This window comes from Coturnix japonica, chromosome 7 (assembly GCF_001577835.2).
Source record: "Coturnix japonica isolate 7356 chromosome 7, Coturnix japonica 2.1, whole genome shotgun sequence".
Taxonomy (NCBI): Eukaryota; Metazoa; Chordata; class Aves; order Galliformes; family Phasianidae; genus Coturnix; species Coturnix japonica.
The window spans coordinates 23646629-23665268 of NC_029522.1; the positions used below are offsets into that span (position 1 = coordinate 23646629).

General features: G+C 42.6%; 1 long non-coding RNA gene across 2 annotated transcripts in view; it reads right to left on the reverse strand.

Annotated features, from left to right (window-relative positions):
- The window catches only part of LOC116653662, a 424305-nt gene that overhangs the window by 80512 nt on the left and 325153 nt on the right, over positions 1–18640 (reverse strand). The gene's annotated exons all lie outside the window — the stretch shown is intronic.

Sequence of the window (18640 nt, forward strand, 5' to 3'; positions counted from 1 at the left end):
GGAGAGCTAAAGTGGAAGGCAAAGGGCATGAGAATGTGGAAGAAGCAGAGCACTGTCAGAGGATGGGAGAAGCGAGGCTTTTCAGTCCATCACCAACAGTGGCACCTGTCCCAGTCTTGGGCTCGCTTGTGTTTCAGTGGCTTGTCTTACTGCTGTGGCTTTGGGAAGAGCAGCCTGTTTACAGGAAACAAGTTGGCTGTGTTTCCCATAGCCTCACTAGGCCAGGGTGGAGGCAAAAGCTGTCTCTTGCTGCTGCTGAGAAAGCCCCAGATTGCTGGGGTGTGTGAGCATTGCAGTTCCTTTCTTCCCACCCCTACCTCCTTCCTCCAACGTCAGACCTTCCCCAGCCTCAGCTGCATCGGTGTTTGGGGGTGTTATTGTTCCCAGAAGGGCTGCAGGATCCCTGGAAGCTGCTGGGGCACACTGTGGCTAAGTCCCTGTGGAGCATCCCCCAATTAATGTTACCCCCCTTAGCCCGGATGGAAGTTTCACAAACATATGTGGACTTGCAATGGATGGTAGCAATGACAATAAAAGTATGATGTTACACCACGTCTTGGCAGAAGTGGCTCAAAAGGACAATTCAAGCAGCTACCCTTTTCCCCCAGCAGTGCCACTCTGTGTTCCCACGCATGCTTGCCTCTGGGTCATGCCAAGGACTAAACAAAAACCTGTGCACTGTCTCCTTAATAGCAAGCACAGGGGGTTATCATTCCAACCTTGAAAACTGGGGCCGCAAACGAAGGAAAGGGAGACGTATTTTGGGAGAAACAGATATTTTAAATGCATCATATTAATTCTATTGGCCTTTTCCTTACCTCCCTTTTAGCTTGTAAAACTCCCGCTGCCTCCCTTCCTTTTCAGCCAAACATTTGGCTTGTTCCTCCCAGTACATGGCATTCCCATCATACTGTCTCAGAAGCTAATAACCTGTCTCACAAAGTTTAAAGAGGAGCTTGAGGGCCAGCTTCTGGCCTGGTCCTTGCCACAGCTATTGCTCGACTTGTATGCGGCAGTATGCATTGGATGGAACTCCTACTCCTGATGAACGGAGGGTGCCAAGCTGCATGAATCTGGGGTTTAGCAAAGCCTGATGACTTTGAGCTGGGGAGGCAGGGAATGCCAGAGGCAGTAAGCTCCAGCACAGTGGGTTTGTCACTGGCAAGCAGTGGCTGGCCCTGGAAAAAGGGAGATGTCCCAGTTAGTCATCAGCCACCCGCTGGTAGCTGGAAGGAACTCTTGTAGCATCCACCGCTCAGTGAGGCACAGCTTAGGTCAAGAGAGGCAAGGGTTGTTCCCTGAAGAGTGAAGAGCCACCAGTTCAACCCAGCTACACATTCTACACTACCCACAAGTGCACAGGGCTGCAGTCAAATCTCAGTAGTGAATAAGCTTAATGGTGTAATGATGTTAATTTGGTGCAGGTCTAAAGCAGTTAGGGATAGATGCAGCATGGGTAATATGTGGACCCAGAGACACATTTCAATATGTGACTGCACAGAAGATGTTGCATACTGACAGGAAAAAAATGCTAAGTGGAATGCCCATCCATAGCTTATTGTATGACTTAGTATATCTCCCTATTCCAGTTATGTCCAAGAGTTTCATTTTTAATAATCTAAATAAGGAAGACAAGCCAAATTTATTTATACACAACATGGTGAGCTACCCTGCTACCAAAAGCGAAGCACAACAAAAAGGGATGAAAAACTATTCAGGTATTACAAAAGAATATCCCGCAGTCAGGAGATGCATGAAAAGGAAGTTGCTTTCTACGAGCTGCTGTCAAACTCTTTACTTCTGTCTCTCAGCCCTCTACAAATACATTTTGCAAAGATCTATCTGAGGAGAAATGGTGTAAGGAACATTTTTGATCTCTTGCCACATGTTAACCCTCAATGGGAAAAGGAGGGAAACAGAATTCATAAGATAAAAGGGGTAAGGACCACATCACCAGAGCCAGAAACATGTACATTTTCTTTGTAATTGCATTTGTGCATTGAACTGTACCGGTTGCAGATGCCTGCCAATATCTGTCTCTGTCTCCCCATCACCTCCACTTCAACAAAAAGGTCTACAGTGCCCTCTTTTATTCAGAGGCCTTTAAAAATCACCCAGGATACACCATGGCTACAGACCTAACCTACTCTTCCCTTGGGAAAGTGCTAGACAGACCCTGGCAAGGTACTCTGTGCTATGGTCTTCTAACTTCACCCCTTCATATATCCTTTTATTGTCCCCAGGATAAACAGACTCATAAAATGCAACTCATTAAATGTCCGAGCACTGATAGACACTACAACTAAGCCTGTGCTATTTAGACTTTCAAATTTCACATGGTATTAAAAAGTTTACAGGACACTTGATCCTCTTTAATTTTGCAAAACAACCTTTTGGGTCCCAATGTTATAAACCGGTGGTGAAAGTGAATTAAAGGAACTCGGATTTTATTGTGATCCATGTTACTAGGAGTTGCGCTTTAGCACTTCAAGACTTGGCCTAAAGGTAAAGAAGCAGTAGCTTTTACAGACTTTTTTCCAGCTGAGAGAGGCTGGCAAGGTACAGAACTAAATAATCCAATGAATGCCATTCCAAAATGTACTCAGTCCCATGGATAATTTGAGGCAGATTGCTCAGAAACCTCTAATGATTTCCCCCCTCACACCCCCCAAAGTGCAGATCAAGAAAAGTGAGAGAAAGGTCCATCTACATTTAGTCATAAGGATCTGATTTTGAGGCAGTTAAGCAATACCAAAAGGGAAAGATTTTTCCTTAGCTGTGCTGAAAGCACAGAGATGGGCACTGCAGAGCCCCTTTTCACAGAGCAGAAGTCACCCTGGGCATCACAGATTTCTCTCCATCTCACAAAATATATAGCTGTTCTGCCAGGAGCACTCAAAGGCTTGTTAATGATAAAAAAAAAAGTGTAATGCTATCATAGCTGAGAGAACTTCAGGCATGATACAACCTAATAATGCGATCAGAAAACATGTAGCCTGCCTGCTTCCCTCTGTTGGTTTTAATGTTTCCCCTGCCATTGATTCATGTGGACAAGAAAATGGAACAACAGTTGTAAGGCATTTGTGAGGGACTTGGCCCATGTGAGAGTGAGATTTGATGAATGTGCTGAAAACCATCATTAGAAACTTTCAGAGGAGATGCTACCAACCCACAAGCTCTTAAAAACAGAATTTTATGATCATAGATAGGATTTGTCCAGCAATGTAACCTGAAGAGTTGATTGGACACTGGGCAAAAAAGGACTATTGCAAGAACTAGTTTTTTAACCAGTGCCAGGTTCTGAATATGGGTAATCAGTGCAAGGTGGCCATGCTTGTATTCCCTCTTTGTTCATTCATCTGGCTAATTTGAAACATGGGTTTAACATCATTGTTAAAGGAGGTGGAGAGCAACTTGATGCATTAAATGCCATGAGAACCTCAGAGAATAGGTGCTAATAAGAGCAGAAAACTGCTGAGGAATGTATCTAGCTTTAGAGGTATCTCAGCCTACCAACAGTCAGTTTCTGCTTATGACAGAGGTTTTAAAGTAGAAAGTACACAATGTCATGGTTCTTGGATGTGGTCTTGGTTTGGTTGGACACAAGCCTGTGGATGCTGATATTACACATCTGAGCATTTGAGAAGTTGTGGTGAAAGTGATGGCGTCCAAGCCTGTGGCATAAGACCAATAAGGCAATACCAACGAGATGTATTCATGAACTTAAGGGACTTGGAGATAATAAGCCATCAATCTGACCGTGCAAATGTAAGTCCATATTCCATCCTGTACATACCTAATGAAACTTTATAACACTGAAACAAACAAAACCTTAAATCATCTTATTTCACACTTAACAAGGAAAATATTGTGAAAGTTTGAAAAATATTTATTGCTTTGTGTTGCTGGACAAAACAGAAAGTGCAGTTTTCTAGAGCCCTTGTGCCCGAAGAGTTCAGGGCTGCTTAATTAATTACTTTGTTGATTTTTGATGCTATTTGTTAAATGCGTAATATGATCCAAAATGCATAATGCTTGAGGAAGTCCCTGACCTCAGTTTTCAGTTAATAAGTTGGACAGCTAAAGACAAGGAGCTCAGAGAACTTCAGAAGAAGTTAAGCCTGTTGTAGGAGTGGGAGGATTTATGGTATAGTTTGGCACTGCATTTGTTGTCTGGGAGTTTATCAATGAGAGTTTACCACTGGCTTGTGCTTGGAAACTGGTGCTGCTGCCTCAGAGTTTGTGCTGGAGCCTGGAAGACACTGACCATGGAAAAAATAAAGGAGATGGCTACTCTAGGATAGGGAGCTTGATCCTTGGCTGTAGTGTAGGAACTGAATAAGAAAAGGAAAATGGCAAATGGGAAGTCTTTGCAGGCTGCCCTGCAAACATGGCTCAGTTAGAGCTGCAGTAATCTCCAAATGCAGAACAAATGAGAGTAACTTTTCCCTAACTTCCACTGACAGAGGCTTTGAAGGGCTTTGCCTTTTGGTATGAGCAGTAGATCTCAAGTAGAGTGATCTAGCAGTGGTAAATCTGTCAGTATTATCATAAATTACAGGGGAGGGACAATATAGTCAAAGACTAAACATCAAGTGAAAAGCAAAAATCATTACCTTAAAATCTTTACTCCTAGTCCTGTTTTTTTAAAGCACAAAAATGACCTTAAGAAAAGGTCCTAAAGACAGAAATCTTAGTTATTCTGGTGAAGTAACTGCACGTCAGCACTCAGTGCTTCAAACTGATGATTACCTGCACCATACCCCACAAGAGGCCATGTGTAGCAATTGGACAGATCAATATAATGGGAAAGACATTACAACAGAGGTGCAATGATGGAAAGACCAGCACAGTAGGAAGGTGCTACAAAGGAAGAGAAGATTGCTCACCTGTATCAGAAGATTCCAGGTTCACAGGGGAAAGCTCCACCAAGGATAGATCTCCAGAAAGAGAACCTTCCCTGGTGGCAGTCAGCCCTTAAATGAGGTCTAAGAGAGGAGCTTACTTCACATCCACCTGTGAATTTCAATTGCCACCTTCAATTGCCTTCACCTGTGCTCCCAGGCCTGACTGGGTCTTTTCCCCAGCTGCTCAATCAGTGGTTCAGGCCATTACTCAACAGTTCCCATACACTATGGTTCACAAACACACATTTTAAACCATTCTCTTTGTACTGTAGCAGAGTTGCAGTGCCCTGAACAAAGGCATCAGTCATCGGTCAGTGCAGTAATTCAGCATCCCCAAAGAGAGATTAGTTCAGGTGACATCCACACAACACAGGTTACCAGGTGTGAGATTACAGGCTAACTTGGGACTGAGCTCCAAAACATCTGCCAGTACGTGGGCAGGCAGAGCGTGGAGAGAGCACTTAGCTGGGAACTGTGAGAACCTTTCCCTGAGCAACCCCTGTCCCAGACCCACATGTGGACAAAAGAGAAAAGTCAGGCCTGGAGGTGCTGCCAGAAGGGTAACATACCTAATGCAAAAGCACATTACAAAGGCTAATGCTGAGCTAGCAACAACCTCTCTCTAGTAGCAGTGGGAACCCCCTTCTGCTTTATTTTGTGAAGCATCTTTCATATCTTCTGCCAAAGACTTCAGGCGACAGCAAGTTTTGCAAGAAGGAGAGTTATAATAGAGCCAAATCTTGGCTTGGAGACTGCCAATAGTCAGTGTAGTCTGTTACAGTGAAAGGTCATCTGCAAAGACATTACCAACACTCATTTTCAACCCCACATTCTGGACCAAACATTCTGAGGAAGGAGCAGACCTTTGGGCTGGGTCCAAAGCCTGAGGAGAACTTGTAATTAATCTTTTAGTAATTCTTTTCCCACCCCAAATATTCCACATTTCCTGCCTTGCTTAACTCTTTCCAAAGCATCATTCTGCAATGTCACAGTTGCCAAGCTTGACACAGAGCAGAGACCACTGGCAGGAGCACTCTGCATGCCAGATGGCCTTCTGAGTGCTACCCTTAGGCTCCTCTTATGGGTGATCGCTTTTGCTGTCACAATCGCTGCTTTCCAACAGCGCGCTTGGTCTGAAATATTCATCTTCCCCTTGAGCTTCAGTGGAATAATTGCCTGGCAGTTACTTTAGTTACCTGTCCTGGGCAGTCAGGGTACCATCCTCTTACTTACAGACAGGCACGTTTTTAAGAACAGGTTAAACAAGATGGTACAACAAAGTTCATCAGCACAGAGCCATGTGCATAAGCCTGACTTCAGGGGTATCTAGCAGGCAAGGCAATTACAGTGTATTTTGAATTAAAAAGTGTAAACATACTTCCAAGTTTAAAAAATTTCTTAACATCTGCTTTCCTTTGCAGCATCGAAATCTGATTTTCCACTGATTTCTCTCTTTCTGCATGGCTCTTTTCTAATTTTCTGTTCCCTTGCGAAAGACATAAGAAAAGAATGAATAATATGGCACCCCCGCTCTGATCCTCCGCTATAGCATGGATGACTGCTCTTTGCTCCTCACGTTATGGGTTCAGTTTGTGCTTTAATGGGGCCAGAAAAGAAGGAATGAAAAAAAAAGAGCCTGTCCTGGTTTGAACTGTAACCACACCCCTGGCTCCCCCCGGGGCAGTGAGCCAAGTAGCCAGGGGTGCAGCATTCTCATCTCCCAGTTTGTCCCTTTCTGTGGTTTCAAAGCATTTTAAACAGATCTGTTCACAAAGGAAAATGGGTTATGATGCCACTGTGGAGGCTGGAAATGAGACCTTACGGTCTGTCCTGGCCTATATATATGACCTGTGATGGATGTGACGGCAGCTGTGAAACTAAAGGGACAAAAATAACAGGAGGGAGCGCACCCAACAAGAGGTGAGTGACCCCAAGAGAGGCATAGAAAAGGTGTTTTAACTCCAGTGTTGTCAAGTCTAGTCATGGAATAGTCAAGCACAGAGCGCATCCCATATGTCTTATGGGTGTACTGTTCTTAGTAAGAGCAGCTGCTCAAGCCTTTCCCAAAAGCAGATGCACCAGCCGCTCTGGCATGAAGTGAGGCATGTCATGGCTGTCTTCACCAAGCTCACGACCAAGCTGTCTGCATAGCTCATCTGTTTTTTTTTTTCCTGATAACCAGGAAGAAGGAGAAGTCATTGCTTCCTGCTGCCCAGGAGTGGCCATCACGAGTGTACCATCTTCTCCCTAGATACTTTCCCTCCTCCTTGTTCTAGATCTTTGAGATCAAACTACCAACCAGCAGTCAGCTTTGTAAAATCTCCTCTTTTTTAATGTCGGTTTCTAATGTTATCTGCCTCTGCTTTGCAGCCCTTTGGATCAATATATGGATTAAAAATCCAGTTGTAAAAGGTCAAAGACTTCTTGGTCGAGTAATCCTTTGACTTTGCAAGGTGATGCCATTTGTTGGGAGCAGGTGCTGACTATGCTCTGAAGGAGATAAAATGGACCTTGATGTGGTTTGGTGGTTCCTGGGCTGTACTTCATACTGAGGTACTTTGACAAGGTAGATGAATGCCTTAAACATGCTGTAGAGAGGACTGAGGCCCCTCAGGCTACTGCAGGAATGCATTCTGCTGGAATGGATAAGGAAGGGATGAGCAAAAAGGAGTCTATGTTTTCAAGTCCCTGAAAAGAAGCATTTTTCTCTGTAGTGAAAGGAAATAGCAAACATAAAATGTTATCCTGGTAAATAAAATGGGAAAGAGGGAACCAGTGGGATGAGATTACTGGAGGCACCTTGTAAAGCTGTCTGCAGCATCCAGCCTTTCCAAGGTACTTCAAAGGCTCCGTCTCTTTTGCTACCACTAGTTCTACTCGTCAAAGCACAGCTCAGTGACAGATCCTTTAAGGTGAGAGAAAGGTTTGAAATGATGGGTGATACTTCCACCACCTTCCAAAACCCGAGGAAAGGTTCCAGAAAGAAAGGCATGGCAGTTTCTTTAAAAAGAAAGAATTGAAAGAATTTCTATCCACTCCTTCTGGGGAATTTCACTTTTTTTTTTCTTTTCCTTTTCAAACCCAGTGAAATATTTTGAGTGAATTTAATGCAATCAAATGTTGAGTAGTCAAATGTTGGGCAGTCTTCCCAAAGAAACGACAACAAAAGTACCTTTGCTCAGATTCTCAGCTATCTTGTGCCAGCTTTGTAACAGATACTTGTTTTCTCTGTGGGTTTGCTATCCCTCTCCACGCACCTACAGTCAGAATGTGCTTTCTTGGGTCTCTCACCATAACAGTATATTCAGTGTCTTCTGCAATCTGAGGTTAAAAGTGCCCTGCTAGAAACTGCAATTATGATGAACAGCAGGCAAAGTAGCAAACTTCAGAGAAGAAAACACCAGGATCTCTGCATGGGTGTACACCAAGCTGAGCACAGAACAAGCTCTGGAAGAGGACCAGATCACATTTCAGACAGTTCGTGCTCTGAAGACACCTTATGCTGACCTCAACCTACCCAGCTGTGAGATACCTCCCACACCCATATGCCACTCTATGGACTCCCTCCAGTCATGTCACACCCTCTGCAAATCCAGCCTTGTGTTACAACATTGTCCTTCTCTTTGAAAACAAACAAGGTGCTGTCAAGGGCAGGGAGAACATAGCCTCCTATTATAAAACTGGGGAGGAAAGCATATTTTCAAGAGATGAATGCTGTGCAAAGAGCTGAGTACAGACTAATTTTCAGAAATTGAGGATACTGAATGAAATATCTATTCATCTCTAATCATTTATAGCACATGCCTCTGTGACAAAGTCAGGGGTGAACTAAAACCTGAAGAGGAACACGAATTCTGGTCTTGTTAAAATGTGTTGTGGCACTTAGGGACATGGTTTAATGGGTGTGGTGATGGGCTGATGGTTGGACTGGATGGTGATAGAGGTCTTTTCCAACCTTAATGATTCTGCGTTTCTGTGATTCTATGTGCAGGTCAGGGAGAGAAACAGAATTGGGGTCAGGGCTAGGATGTCATAAGTTGTTCCTCTTTTTATAATAAAACCAAACAAATCTAAGACTGATCCAAATTCTGCCCTTTCTATGGGGGACTAAACGAGGTAGTTCAGATATGCAGAAGAAAGGAGCTAAGTGAGATGTTCTGAAGCTAAGGAAAGGTATGATCTCTTAATGGAGCCAAGAGGCACCAGTTACGCAGGTGATTTGACTCAGCATTTTATGGCGATGTGTGTAAAAGCAACTAAGGGATTGAAAGATTTCTTCACTATTATTTTCTCTTTTAACCCCAAGCACTGTTCACATTCATGCTGAATTATTATCCCAGACCACTGAAGACTTCTGAGAAGAGTTGTCTTGCTCAGAGTTTTGCAAATAGGCTTTGCAGAGGACTGAACAGTTAGCCTAGACTGCTACCGAGACCAGCAAATTCCTTTCTTGTAAGGATGGCACATTCCATGACGAATAGCAAAGACAATCTGTTCAGTGAGCCATTTGTCAAGTACAGGCTCCCTTAAAAGTAAAAGCTGCTGCAGGAATTGTTTCTATTATAACTGTTTTGAGCTATAAATACACTTTAAATTATTAGTCAGGTATTTTCTACATGGCTGCACATTATTCCTAAGTTTGCACATTATTTAACCCTTTCTGTTCTGTTCTCTGGCAATTCTTCACAAGATGCAGGTGAGGATGTACCACAGTAATTAAACTATTCCGGAGATGTTATCAGTGTAGTGGCTGATGGTGTGTGTTGGAAAATAGGTCAATAAAAGAACCTTCCTCTGACTGTTGGTAAACATCAGGATCCAAGCATGATACAAGCATTTCTTCCACACCACTGTAAGTGTAGTACAATGATATAGGTGAAGAATGGCTGTAGAACAGAATACAGGCACATATGTGAAAAGGAGTGACGTGATGACACTTAAAGCTAAGGATAGTGAGAATCTGACCCTGGCAACAGTTTGGACAAGGAAGATATTCACCAGCTTTGGATCCCAGAATGCAGAACTCAAGATTCTACCTCTGGAGAAATGTCATTTCATATGGTCTTTGTTCATTGCTGGCTACTGTTTGCTGCTGCAGTGGCTGATGCTCACAGATGGGTGTAAAAGAAGTTGGTAATATTTTCCCAGCTTCATGGGTGACAAACCTTCCTAAGAACCAGAAAATAGGCATCATCCTGGGAAGCTCAGCACTGGCTTTTCAGGTTAAGGAAAACTTCCGTCCAGAAAGACTATTCTGCTGTTTTGTTAAGGTGATTTGCTCTGGAATATTAAATAGAAACATTCCAAGGATCATGAATTTCATTCAAATAGCCTGCGCTATAGAGCAGACATGCTGGAAAGCTTCCAGAATGAGAAGACATACATGAGCGCCATGCAAATCTGAACAACAAAAACCCAAGCAGCTCTAGCCACCCCCAGTTAAGTTTTTCAGTCGCAGGACTCTGTACACCTCTCAAACATGGCACCTAAATCTCAGCATGGCTATCAAATCCAGCTGGCTTTGCTCCAGAGTAGGAAATTCTCAAGCTCCAGGATGTGTGTATGTTGCAAAGTACTTTCTGCCCACAAGTCTGGAAATCTGAAATTATTTATTTTGAACTATAAGCAGTCTGAGAGTTGAGATATTCAATAAAGAGCCTGTGCATTTTTGGTTTGGAAAATAAGAAGAATAACCTTTTCTAAACCATATCCAAGATTGAAATTAACTGTAGAGGATGGTGGTCTCAGGTTGAGATTCCAAGTTCAGAGACAAACAATAACCATTTTACTGTCAGAATTGTTTAGAGTAAGGAGAATAGAACAACTAGGTCAGGAGGATTTTATTTCTCAACTTCAGATTAAATTAGAGCTGCTCCAAAACCACATTGCTTTAGAAGCGACAGATACATTTGCTCCTACAGAAAGCCCAGTGTGAGTCCTGGCAGAGAGAGAGGGCTTTTGCTATGTTCATGAAAACATCTGCACGGTTTTCCTGGACCCTGAATGTGCTAGCAATGGGGACCCAGCTGGTACTGAGGGAATGGGGTGGAAATTAACATTCCCCTGGGATGGAAGGTAAATTGAGTTGCGTGGCTCACACCAGCTTTGCATCAACAAACAGCACTTGCTCTGGTCCCGGTGTCACTAGGGAGTTTGCTTTTCTCAAGGTCGTACAAGGTTCACTCACATCCTTCTTGCCTGTTGGTCCCGAAACCGCATGTTAACCCTGTGCTTCTGTTGCTGTGTCTGTACTTGTTTTCAATTGTTTAATAAGCAACCATCAATACTCAAGTGAAATTCTTTTTGCAGCTAGAGCTTTGCTTTCTGCTTGGGTTGTTTTTCTCTAAAATCTGGGTATGGCTAATGCTGCTCATGTGATGTTTTTCTAGGTGAAAGCTGTAGACAACAGCTTCTTTTGCCTCAATTTTAAACTTTGTTTCAGAAAGCTTCTCTACACCTGACTTAAAATTCACATTTTCCAAATGACAGTGCAGGTTTCTAGCATACTCTCATGACAGTGCACTCTGAACGACAAAGACTTACTTTTAAGGTAAGAAAGGAGGTCTGTGTCCTGTCACCCCAGCAGAGCCACGGGCTCCTTAACCATTTGGATTGCTTTGGCTGACAGACTGGGGAAGTTGCCAAGTCTTTACGGGAGACCTTAATGCCTACAGCTCCATGGTATGGTGCTAGAGCCAGTAAATCAAATTACTGAGATCTGAAGATGCTGATGACCATATTCACTACTGTTTTTTCCTGTCTGTAGCTGTGGAGTTAGGAAAAACAGGGAAGATACTTTGCAAAGCCAGAGAAAGAAGAGAAACCTTATGGACCAGAACTAGACAAATTCTGGAAGAAGTGCTTTTCAATATCCCTTTGGAGCCAGGAAATAATGGCTTGAACAATGCTGATGTGACATTGTGAGACTGCTCAATATCTCTTACTCATTGAATCCCAGCTAACCACAGCATGGCTTTATCTTCAGTGTTCCTTGGAATCATATCAAGGGTTTCTTTCACTTTTTTTTTTCTTTAAACCTCAAGGTCAAGCAAAAATATGTTTAAAAATAAAGCTTTATCAAGAGAAACGGAGGACTAAATCTCTTCCTATATTTAGTAAGGGCAATCTAATCTAAGCAAAAGTTGTTCAGAGCCCCTCTCAGTTTTCCTTGAAAGGTAGATGCTCCTGGGACGACTCCTGGAGCTTCGTCTGGCTTCTGTTTTCAGACTCAACCCAAGCCACTGAGTTTTATTGAGCAAGTATCCTGGAAAGTCCTGAGCAAAATGAGAGACAGCTGATAGTCCTAGAATACCAGTAGTTTTAGTAAGGTCCTGCAGATGTATCTCTGGGTTATGAATTCTCATAGGCTTTAAGCCAAACTCTTTTCCCCAGTCCTCCCCCAGCTACTGATATGGTCCTTGACAGAGGAAAACATCTGTCCAACTCAAAGCACAGAAAGTGATTAAGTGCTTTCTTAATCAGGGCCTTGTAGCTCTTATATTTGACTCTTGGCTTAGTCAAAGCTGGACTTTAAAGTAAATTTCATGTGGAATTGGGTGGAAATGCTAATGAGATGAGGAATTTTTCACTTCTAGGTCATCACTGAACAGTTTTTCAGGAAGGAAAACTGTATAAAATCAATGTTGCTTGAAGGCAGAAAAAGCGTATTTGGAATACTGAAGCAAAAATATCTTGGCTGGCCTGACAGCTTCGTATCACCAGTGTTATGGGAATTAGATCGTGAGTTTACTGTGCTGAGACAAGACAACTACTTTTGAAACACCCTACAGACAGCTGATAAAAAGCCTAAAGATGGAAAGAAAACAGAAGTTTTCAAGCCAGAAGAAAAAGAAATTCCTTTCTCATTAGCCTGATAACTTAACCTGTATCCAATAAATAATAAACAATATCAGAAGATGTCACTAAGAAATTTAGGTGGTCAGTTGTGAACTGTGGTGCCTGGATCTGTGCACTACTTGTTTTAGGAGCTTAATAAACAATAAGAAAACAACTAATCTGATTGCCAGGCAGATTTAAAAAAAAAAATCTACAGTTTCAAAAGGCTGAAAAAAAATCTGCTTTAGTGTGTAACAAAATGTTCAGACTCATAAGGAAAAGAGAAGAAGTAAACTTAGATTTCTAGGCAACCTGGTTTGTGCTTTGGAAAGGATCGATCCTCAAGCATTCTGAGATATTTGGGAGAGGAAAGGTAACGCTGAGCCAGAGCTGCGAACCATTATTTTTTGCATCCTAATAAAGGAGCCAATCTCATCTCAGTTTGCAGGAAACTTTGCCATGCCTGAGTCATGTGGAGATCTGAATCAGTGCCCCCCCCTCCCTCCCACCTCTGCCGTTCTAAGCAATGATCTGCATCCCTTGAAGTTTAGAGAGGAAATATATATAAAACCAGTAAGTATTTACGAGGGCTATAAAAAAGAGCTTTGCAGTAGTTGACATGGGAAGCGATTAAGGTACCTTACAAGCAAAGATTGCAGAAAAGAGAGAGAGAGAAGTAATGCCAGAAGGAAATCTGGCAACAATCCTGAGGTAACGATAAGTGACTTCCAGAAGGAGGAGATGTGGGAGGAAAAGTAAAAATACAAATTGAGGAAGATCGCAAGACTTTTGGCCTTGGGGACTAAGCCACAGAGGCTGCTCATCACCAGATTCACAGACACAAGAGGAAGGTGATTTCTCACCCTGCTTGTGACTCAGAGGTTACTGGTCAAATCCTGCAAAATGAGAGTTCATCAAGATTTGCTTGAAAGGGCTCAATTTCCCAGGCATCTCAGCTTTCTCCATCTGGGTTTGTACAAATGGGTTTTGGGTCTCCCCAGGGTTTAGGAAAAAGTTGCTCTGAACAAAAACACACACGTGGGCCACGTTGCCAGTGAGGATCTCTCTGAGTTGCTCTTTCTTTTTGTTGTGTTTAACAGGTGGAGCATATGATGGTCTTGTCCCTAGGCAGCCGCCTGTGATAAGGAACATTCAGGGATGAAATGCCAGCTGGAGAGCCCTTAGTTATGACCAATCGCACTACCAAAGCTTAGCTTGTAGAGTCTCAATATATGAATCTTTTTATGGGATCCCAATCTCCTGAATGGGACAGAAAAGTTTTCTACCCAGATACCCCACTAACAGGATAGAAAAACATTCCTATGCATAGGAAAATATAACTATATATACATAGAAAAGAAACACAATTAGAAGACATAGACAAATATCAGAACTATTTAGGAAATAACTGTGAATAAAGAGTACGTTTGCTGAAATTGAATCAACTGCAGAAGCAGAAGGTGAGGGCTGAATTCCTAAGACATACTGAACAAGTGCTTTAGACACTGGAAGTTTGTTTATACCCTCCCCAGAAGTTAACAATCTGCTACCTTGCTTTCATCAGGGTTTGGTTATGACATTTTAGCTCACATATAACACCTGTCCCAGCCTACAGTCTATCTTTCATTACATTAGTGTGTTAAGAAGGTAAAGTAGAATGATGGGGAATATGTTAATTAATCTAGGACTACAGAGCATGTACATTTTGATAGGCAGTGTTATAGATGGCTTGATCTTCAGCAATTTTAAGCTTCCCTAGATTCATGACAATGTTAGGAAGAACTTCAGGTGCTGAAGAATGCTGAGAATCAGCGTGTAGCTATAGGTTTTTTGTCCAAATTTGGGTACCAACAAGCTGGATTCAGATCCTCATCATTTTGCAGGAATGTACCCACTAATATTCTGGGATCAAATTTGAACCTGTTACTATTCAGGATAATTAATCACCAAGATGGAACAAATGGAGAACAAGGTAATTAAATTAGCATCAATATCAATTTGAGAAGAACTGTAAGCACAGAAGAAGAAGGGCTCAAAGTTCAGAATTATCAAATGTAAGTGGGAGAATAATCTGGGAACTTGGGAAGAGAAAGGATGACATACAGTAAGAACAAATACAAGGTGCATGGTTCTATACTTAGTCAGAAACAATTCAGATATACAAATATGGGATGAGAAATAATCAGCAGAGACAGATCTGGGACAACTGTGAATCACAAGCTGAACAGAAATCAGAAGACTTGAAATTGCCATAAAAAAGCAACTGCCATACTGGGATATATAAACCAGTGTACCAAATGCATAACATGAGAGGTAATTTTTCTGCTGTACATTCTCCAATTTTAGGCACCATGGTTCAAGAAGGATGAGCCTGGTTGGACAGCATCCAAAGAAGACCAACAAGGATGATCAAGTTGAGAGAACGTGACTAATGAGGAGAGATTGAAAGAAGGGTGTTGTTTAGTCTGGACAAGATCTGACTGAGAAGGGATGTGATAACAGTTTTTAAATACATAAAAGATAGATGAAAAGGACAAGAACAATTTGTTCTTTATGTCCAAGGTGCAGAGGACAAGACTTAAAGTGTTGCAAGGGACATACAGGTTAGATATCAAGAGAAAATCCTTTCTATCAGAAAAGAAAGCAAAGCCTGAGATGTGAACTTCTTTGGAGACTTCTTTGGTCCGGTTGGACACAACACGGCTCAGGAATGACAAAGGACAGGTTTTGTCTGTGATTGTCCTGAGACAAACCAAGCTGTACCTAAGCTATGACAACCACCACAGTGTAGAAGTTCAAAGTTGTGCCCTCCTGCACAAAGAATGAAATTTCATAGTCAAAACACCAAAGCACTGACCATAACAATGCTAACCTGCATTCACTTCTAGAGTAACAAAAATCCAGTGAGGTGAAGAGGAGCTACTATAAGCTATGTCTAGCCTTACAGTCTAGGTATTTGCTTGATTTACATCACAAAAATAATCTTGATATATTGCATGTAGTGGCACATGCTATATAAGAACTGCTCTAATGCATGCTGGAGACTTTTGAGGACTTTCGTAGTGATATCCAGTCAAATCATTATGGGAACTAACTCCAACTCACAAATACTAAAATCCTTGTCAATCAGATTGAAGCTGCTCTTCAAAATTCACATGAAGAGAGATGTTCCACTTCGGGCCAAAGAAACACACTGATCCCACACAATGCACCACAGGCTGAATAGGGCAAACCTCCCACTATCCTGTCCTGATCTGGGGAGAAATTTCAGATTATGCTCCAGTTGAAGAGCAGAAGGAGGATGTTTCCATGCCTCTGCTAGCAAGCAAGATAAATGAGCAATTCCATAGCTTTAATTCACCTTTAATTTGCCTCTGCTTTGTAGGCAGGGGTGAGTTACGATACAACGTTTTGTCACAGAAGCTCTGGAAGTTTGACTTTGTCAGCACCAGTGAGGAACTTCAGCTCTGTTATAAGACCCACAGAAGGAGATAAGGGCAGACTTGCTGTGCACAGAGGACCAAAAATTTCCATAAATGTTTCTTCCTCCCTCCTCTGTGCACCATTCTCCCCTCTGACTGCCAAAGAAAAGAGCTCCTCAGAGGTTACCCTCTGCCTTTCTTGAACTCACATGACTCCTGCTTTGGGTTCCTCACCCCCTGCGTTTAACCGAGGTTATGAAAACCAGGCTGCTTGATCTCTATTTATTTTCAGTGATCTCCTCTGTGTGTTGCCAGCAGCCGGAGCCGCGGCCTTTCCCAATACAGGGCACCACAGTGAGCTTGGAGTGCACCCAGTGATGGGAAAGGTGCACAAGTCAGCAACCAGCTGAGCTTATGGAAAAAACTAAGGTCAAGGCCTCACCAAGATCTACAGTGCTTTGTTCAGGGTATCAGCAGCTGAGCTAAGGATGTGTTTTTCTTGGTGTTCCAAGGTAGGGACCAGCAGTAACTGGGTTTTGCACTGCAGCCATTTCCATACACCTGGGATGTGCTGTAGGTATGAAATTAGTGGTTAAAGGATCTGTGTTGGCCAGATCTTAAAAATAAGACTGATAGCTGCATACAGTGGTGGCAAAGCACCAAAAGTAGTACTTTCAAAGTGTTCTTAGGTAACTACAGCCCACTTTCAGGAATGGTGGACTCATATTCCATGAAACATCTCTATTGGACAAGAGGATCCAAAAGCTTTTAACTCTCTGCACTAAGTTAAACCCCACTGATTTTAGCATTAGTGAAACTTATTTTCTTCCACAGCAGCTTTAGAAGGAGGCCTGGTGAGAGGAACAGTGGGTGAAAAAGTCGGAACAAAAATTACAGAGGGAATAGTTTATAGATGCACTGCTGGGTGAGATCAGAAATGCATCTACTTATCCCTGCTGTTTCACTGGCTTTTTTTTAGGTTTTTGCTATTTGCAGAATACATTTAATCACTGTTGAATGTCAGAATACAAATATGAATGATGCTGTCCCAGATGGCCAGCACAGAGCATGGGCTTCTCACACAAAGCAGAGGACATGAGCGAAAGCCAGGAGGAGGCTGTGTGAGTTCCAGCAGGGCTTTCTGCACTCCTCCTGTTTCATGGCTTCCTTTGAGACCTCAAAGGCTGTGCAGAAGAATCCTAGTTCATACTTCCCCATTCAGCTGTGTCCCTAAAGGCTAACACTCTTCCTAGCAGAAATGCCCTAGGCTGGCTCTGCACTGCAAGTTACGTGCCTTCTACAGCAAGCATTGCATTTACATCAAGGGACCACAGAACATCCCACTTAGACGCACAAGAATCACTGAGTCCATTCCCAGAGCTGGGTAGGGACAAGGACACAGGGAAGAATTCACATTGGCGAGCCTTGAGCCGCAGCAGCTGCTCAGCCCTCCATGCTGATGCACTAGGCAAGAGGTCAAGCTGTGCTTAGTATCTTAGCATGCAGTTCAATGAGAGGAAGCTTGTTTCCCTTGGCAGCGCTTTTTGGGGGTCATTACACAGCTCTTCCTATGGATTGGTGCGGCCTCTCTTTCTCTCATCTAGCCACAAACCTACTGGAAAGGTGTCAATCCTGATAGAAAAGGATTGAAAATAGCTGGTAACAGGAGACAAACAAATAGAACACTTATCCTCTTTTCCCCCAGAAGCGGAGGATAAAATCAGAGCACACCAGTTAAGTTTTGAAATAAAATGTCCCATGCAAAAGACCGTACTGGAGTTGAAGTACCATTTTTTTCTTCTCTCCACAGTTTTCTGTTCAAGTCATGGGAGTTGCCCTGGGCAATACAAGGATAAAGTTATCTGTGACTCATTCTGTGTCACTGGAAGAATCTTCTCCTTTGTGGCAGGGAGGCTGGTCACACCAAACAGATCTCAGTTGGCTGAAAGTACTTATGAATTCCTTTCTTTCTTCTTCTTTCTTTCTATTTCCATTTTATCTAACACAGATGAAGAATTTGTGGGTCATCCTTTCTTCTTTATTTTTCCTTACTCTTTTTACAGAAGCCTCTGGTACTATTACTCGACTACCCAGCTCAGCACAAAGACTCCAGAGTCAAGTGATTGTCCTGTGACCACATCTGTGAGTCAACGATTCACACCAGCTTTGCGCCCTAAGTTCTTTCTTGCTTCATCTCCTAAACCACAGTATCATAGGGCTTCTGCATCAACAAATGCAACACCCTCTAATAAGCTCCTTTGTAATGTCACATTATCCACCTGCTTCAATTACTTTTTAAACCCTTCAAGGTTTAAGAGGCTTAGAAGAAATAATGGAAAGTATTCAGGCTCTTTCTCTTTTGTTTATCTGTTTGTCTTTCAAGCTCAAAGCTGAGTTGTTTTGAGGTCTCTAGGAGCTTCTCACTGTGATCTTTGACAGGGAAATGCTGACATAACTGATCCACAATGTCAATGA